We start from the raw sequence: 6,292 nt of genomic DNA on the forward strand, positions 1-6,292 counted from the left end.
GGAGACTTTGTCAAGGGTAGTCCTGCAGGTTCTTGATTCTTAGTAGCACGTAGCACAGAGGCTCAGACCTGTGCAGACAGCATGTTGTCTAAGACGTCTAGAGCCGTTCTTCCTGACCTGGGACCCTCAACTGGAAGGCCAGGGGCCACAAACTGATCACCATAGGTTAGAATCCACATATGTGTAGTTTAGAAAAAACTGCACCAAACTATTAATAATGCTTTCTCTGGAAGGTGAGTTTATTTTTTATTTTTTATTTTTTTAAGATTTTATTTATTTGACAGAGAGAGAGATAGCGAGAGCAAGAACACAAGCAGGGGGAGTGGGAGAGGAAGACGCAGGCTCCCCGCTGAGCAGGGAGCCCCATGCGGGGCTCGATCCCAGGACCCTGAGATCATGACCTGAGCCAAAAGCAGATGCTTAACCAACTGAGCCACCCAGGCACCCCATTTATTGTTACTTCTTAAAAAAGCCTAGTCTTATAAATGTTTGTTTGTTTTTTAAAGATTTTATTTATTTATTTTTGCAAGAGAGAGCACACAAGTGAGGGGAAGGGGCAGAAGGAGAAGTAGACTTCCCGCTGAGCTGGGAACCCAATGCAGGACTCGATCCCAGCACCCCGGGATCATGACCTGAGCCAAAGACAGACCTTAACCAACTGAGCCACTGGGCACCCTCCAGTCTTTATTTGGATGAATTTAAACTTGTTTTTTAATAGACAAAGTCTCTACCCTCAAGGGGCTTATATTTTATTTATTTTTTAAAGATTTTATTTATTTATTGACAGAGAGAGACACAGCAAGAGAGGGAACACAAGCGGGGGCGGGGGAGAGGGAGAAGCAGGCTTCCCACTGAGCAGGGAGCTTGACACGGGGCTCAATCCCAGGACCCTGGGATCATGACCTGAGCCGAAGGCAGACGCTTAACACTGAGCCACCCAGGCGCCCCGAATTTAATTTTTGAGTGCAAATATTACTCAATATATATAAGCTTGACAAAACCCACCTAACCTAAAGAGTGTCTAAATCAGATACCTATTCAATTATGTAAATCACCAGTGACTTATTTCAGAGATTTTCCAGGGGTCTCCACTACCTGTTTCAGGAAAATGCTCCACTGTTACTGTACTGTTTGCTTTTCTGTGGACACCTTACACACAGCTACATTTTGAAGCATCACCTCTCAGGTCTTGGCCCCTTCCCCACATTAGCCAGAAAGCAATACTGGAAGTCTACAGCTTTTTCTCAAGTGAGACATTCATGGTGCTGCTCTGTGTCCTTTGCAAGCAATCATCAGTTTGCATCCCGGGTAGGCCAAATATTAATCGGAAGGCAGTTGGGGTGAAGGAATGTAGAACAAAGTTTTCTTTAAAACCATGTTATAAATAATGATTGGAATCCAAGGCCAACCCACAAAAGTTGGATTCACACATAATAAAGTTGAAACCATTCAAATTTTGGCATATAGTAGGCATTCAGTATGTATTTGCTGGATAAATGAATACTGATAGTGCTTCTTAGCAAGAGGAATTTATAGACTGAGACTCAGTCTCACTCTGCCTGCCCAGGGAGGCAACTACTCTGTTCCTAACACCTGGCAGCTGTTGATAACCACAGGTATCACAAGGCATTGCAAATTGGGGCTTGGTAACTAGGGAGATGCCTGTATTGGTGTCTTAGGCAAAGATCTTCTGGTTGAAAGCAACTTGGGGGACTTACTTTAAGGGCACCAGCCTGTTGGTGCTCATACCTTTGGATGTGGGCAATTCTCATAGAAGGATGTTTGTGGGCTGGAATATGAAGTATTTATTATATTTGGTGTTTTAGAACGTCCCGCTATTTTCGTTTAGACTCATTTGCTGTTAAGGAATTGAGATTCATTAACGTTAGCTAAAATAAAGGGATTTATTGTAAGAAGTGATCAGAAGTCTACCATTAATCCAAATAAGAATCATCACCAGGCTTCCTGTGGCTAGGGTGGAGGGAGGTTCTGGGCTCAAAAGTTGTTCAGAAGCCCTCAGCTGCAGGGCTCTGTGGCCTTTCCTGCTGATGCTCCTCCACTGATAGGCTGTGAATACACATCTGCATTGTTCCACCTGCCTCCCACAGAGAGGGAGAACCTGTGGCATCGGGCAACAGGGTGAAGGTCATTGGTTAGCATGAAAATTGGCAGCCCTCCCTGATGAATTAGCTATGGTCCAGAAGGACAGGGTGCGGGGCCATGCGTAGGCACGTGGGGAGCAGATCATAGCTATCTAGCAAGGAGGACTATGGGGGCCCTTAATTTAATATCGCTCTTGTAACCAATAGAATGTGGCAGAAGTGACTTCTGGGTCAAAAAGGGCCATGCAGTTTCCACCTATTTCTCCTGGAATGCTTGCTCTTGGGATGATCCCTTTTGGAAGCCAGCAGCCATGCTGTGAGAAGCCCAAGCCTCTTGGAGAAGACATCGTAGGTGTTCCAGTCAGTAGTCCCAGCTGAGGCCAACCTTTGCATCATAACAGCCCAGGCACCAGATATGAGTGATGGAAACCAGATTATCACTGCCCCCAGCTATTCAAATCACCCCCAGTATTTGAATTCCCAGCTAAGGACCTAGGCACCATGGAGCAGAGACAAGACATCTCTGCTGCACCGGACCCACATTCCTCACCTACAGGGTTTGTGAGTATAATAAGATGGTTATGGTTTTATACCACTAAATTTGGGGTAGTTTGATACAACAGTAGAAACCAGAATATAAAGCAGAACACATCCAAAGAACCCAAAAGAAGGTGGTATGGCAGACCAGCATGGGCTCTTACTGGATACCTGAAGTAACAACCATCTCTGCTGCTTTCTACCATGAGAAGTCCAAAATCAGATAAAGAGAAAGGCAAGATCATCTGAAGCAGGTGTGGTTGGGAAGATTATGGAGATGTGGCTTATGCCTCTGTATAATCCCTAAACCAAGCAGAACACGTTATTCATTTTCAGTCTCTCCCATTTACTGTAGAGATAAATACAGAGGCCTCTGGTTCCACCTAGGTTTACTTTACATCAGGCTTCCTTATTGAGGGTGGCTCTCCCCCCACTCTGAGCAACAACCCAACAGATGTCTCAGCTTCCCTCCACGTGTCCCTGTTCTGCAGCTTGCTAACGCCAGGCAACTGCTGCACACCCTGGCGATGCTTCCATCCCACCTCCAGCAAAACCATCTTCCTGTTAGTCGCCCTAGTTCTCCAAACACTGGAGAAGAAAAGGCAAGAAATGCTGTCATTTCTTTTGGCCCAGATATGATTCCCCTGTTGCCTGGGCCATTCTACAATGGGCATCAATTTCAAGGACACCCTGCTGTGGCTTACTGTACTTGATTGTATGGCTTTGCATGAATTGTAAATCAGGAGGCATTAGATCTTTAGGTCATTTGCACATGGTTTACACTGTGGAATGCACTCAGGGTGCAGGGCAAATGCCTGCTGACCCCATGTTTATTTTTTCAGCTGGTGATTGAAGCTCTGGCCCAGTTATAATAGATGGGAATGCCAATGTCTTGTCCATTTTCAACTTTAGTGCAAATCTTGCATTGAATAGGGGTCATATTTCTACTCTCAGCATGTAAAATAAAAGTAATTGTCATGTATGTGTTTCCAAAATAAATATCATTGTGTTTGCCCTCCCACCTCCACTCCATAGAACTGTTTATTTTTATAAAGACATGAACATGGAAAAATAATATTCCAGGCTTCTGGGGGAATGTTATTAATATCTCCAAGAATGGGGGGCATCTGGGTGGCACAGTCGGTTAAGCATCAAACCCTTGGTTTAGGCTCAGGTCCTGATCTCAGTGTCGTGAGATCAAGCCCCTCGTGGGGCTCCGCGCTGAGTGCCGAGTCGGCTTAAGACTCTCTCCCCGATCCCTGTGTGCTCGCTCTCTCTCTCTCAAATAAATAAATTTTAAAAATATATATCTCCAAGAATGGACAGACCTGTGAGCCTGTACTGCTGGCCGATATGCTGGGTGTGAAGCAGCTCATTGTGGCAGTCAATAAGATGGCCATCACGGAACCCCCTTATAGTAGTGCACACTTGAGGAGATCTGCAAGGAGGTGAAGGCCTAAATCAAGCAAGATCAGTTACAACTCTGAGGTTGTCGCCTTTGTGCCCATCTCAGGCTGGCATGGAGACAACATGCTAGAACCCAGCACCAAGATGTCCTGGTTCAGAGGCTGGAAGATCACCAGGAAGGAAGGAAATGTGGTGGCCACAACACTGCTAGAAGCGCTGGACTCCGTCATGCCCCTGCCTGCCCTATGGACGAGCCCCTGCGGCCAGCTCTACAGAATGTGTACAAGATGAGGGCATTGGCACTGTGCCCGTGGGCTGGGGGGAAACGGGCTTCCTCAAGCCAGGCCTGGTGGTGACCTTTGCACCATGAGGCCCTGGCTGAGGCCCTGTCAGGTGACAACGTGGGCTTCAATGTGAAAAATGTGTCAGTGAAGGGCATCAGGTGGGGCTACGTGGCGGGAGACAGCAAGAATGACCTGCCCTTAGACGTGGAGAGCTTCATCTTCCAGGTGATCATTCTCAACCACCCTGGCAGCATTGCAGCTGGCACTCATCAGTTCTGGACTGCCACACGGCCCATATCGCCTGCAAGCTTGCAGAGATCAGGGAGAAGATTGACTGGCATTCAGGCAGGAAGCTGGAAGACAATCCCAAAGCCCCGAAGTCTGGGGATTCAGCCATCATTCAGATGATTCCAGGAAAGCTCATGTGTGTGGAAAGCTTCTCGGAGTACCTGCCTCTTGGTTGCTTCACGGTGTGCGACATGAGGCAGACAGTGGCTGTTGGGGTCTTCAAGGCTGTGGAGAAAACAGCAGCAACTGGTGGCAAAGTCACCAAGTCTGCCATGAAAGCAGCCAGGAAGTGAGGGGTGACAACTACATCAGGCCTTTCCAGGCCAGGGGCAACCCAGGAGGAGCCACAGCTGGAAAAGAACGGCTCAAGGAGAAGCCTTGGACTTCCTCTTCTCTTGCCTGAACGATCTTAAACCTGTCCCTGCTAATGCAGTTTTCTTTTTGCTGATGAGTTTGAGGCATGGGAATAAAGCACAGGAAGTCTTTGGAGTTTGGAAGGAAGGTTTTTCTTTTAATTATAAAGATGTTTATTTTTTTAATTTTTTAAAAGATTTTATTTATTTATTTCACAGAGAGACAGCGAGAGAGGGAACACAAGCAGGGGGAGTGGGAGAGGGAGAAGCAGGCTTCTTGCTGAGCAGGGAGCCCGATGTGGGGCTCAATCCCAGGACCCTGGGATCATGACCTGAGCCGAAGGCAGACGCTTAACAACTGAGCCACCCAGGCGCCCCTAATTATAAAGACTTTTAAAAAATGTTTTATTTATTTTAAGTAATCTCTATACCCAACATGGGGCTTGAACTCACAACCCTGAGATCAAGAGTCACATGCTCTTCCAACCGAACCAGCCAGGCGCCCCATAATTATAAAGTCTTTTTAAAAAATATTCTACTCTATAATCTGTGACCACTATTCTGCCTGTAGTATCCCACACCTCCTTTACTGAATAACATACTCATTTTTCTATGTTTTAATCATTTAACAAATATTGATTGAGTGCCTACTATGAGCCAGATAGATATTGGGAATTAAAGGGTGATCAAGATAGCAAAATGAGGTTCTTTCCTTAATGGCATCTATATTTAGTTTCAGGGAGACAGACAGTAAACAAGTAAATAAATAGATGAGGTAATTTATTTTTATTATTATTATTTTTTAAGTACTCTCTACACCCAAGTGAGGCTCCAACTCACAGCTCTGAGATCAAGAGTTGCATGGTCCACCGATTGAGGCAGCCAGATGCCCCAAATAAGGTAGGAAGAAAATAAGCAGGGGTAATGAACAACTAACGTCACTTTAGGTAGAGTGGTCAGGGAATGCTTCTCTGAGACCTAGAACCTATGAAGGAGCCAGTCATGCAAAGAGTCTGGAGCAAGAGCTGCAGGCAGAGGAAACAGCAAACACAGAAGCCCAAAGGTTTGGAAAGAGTTTGGAAGAAGTCAGAATGGAGCTGGGGAGGTAGGCAAAGGCCAGATCAAGCAGGACTTATGGGCTTCTCCACTGAGGTGATTTTTCCCAAGGGAATGACATGATCAGATCTATATTTTTAAAGTATCAGAGCTTAATTTGGCTGATGTGAGGAATGGATGGGAGGTAGGTTGGGGTTAATCAGGAAGGTGGAAACCAGTCATAAGACTACAACCATCCATAAGAAGAGTGTGCTTCTCTTGTGCC

General features: G+C 46.0%; 1 pseudogene; it reads left to right on the plus strand.

The window, feature by feature from the left end:
- The first annotated feature begins 325 nt into the window (after window positions 1-325).
- LOC114198308 (elongation factor 1-alpha, somatic form pseudogene) lies at window positions 326-4,911 on the plus strand (annotated as a pseudogene).
- Window positions 4,912-6,292: the final 1,381 nt, after the last annotated feature.

The sequence above is a fragment of the Eumetopias jubatus genome, unplaced genomic scaffold, assembly GCF_037043125.1.
Source record: "Eumetopias jubatus isolate StellerSeaLion01/CBP00866 unplaced genomic scaffold, mEumJub1_p1.0 scaffold_9, whole genome shotgun sequence".
Lineage (NCBI taxonomy): Eukaryota > Metazoa > Chordata > Mammalia > Carnivora > Otariidae > Eumetopias > Eumetopias jubatus.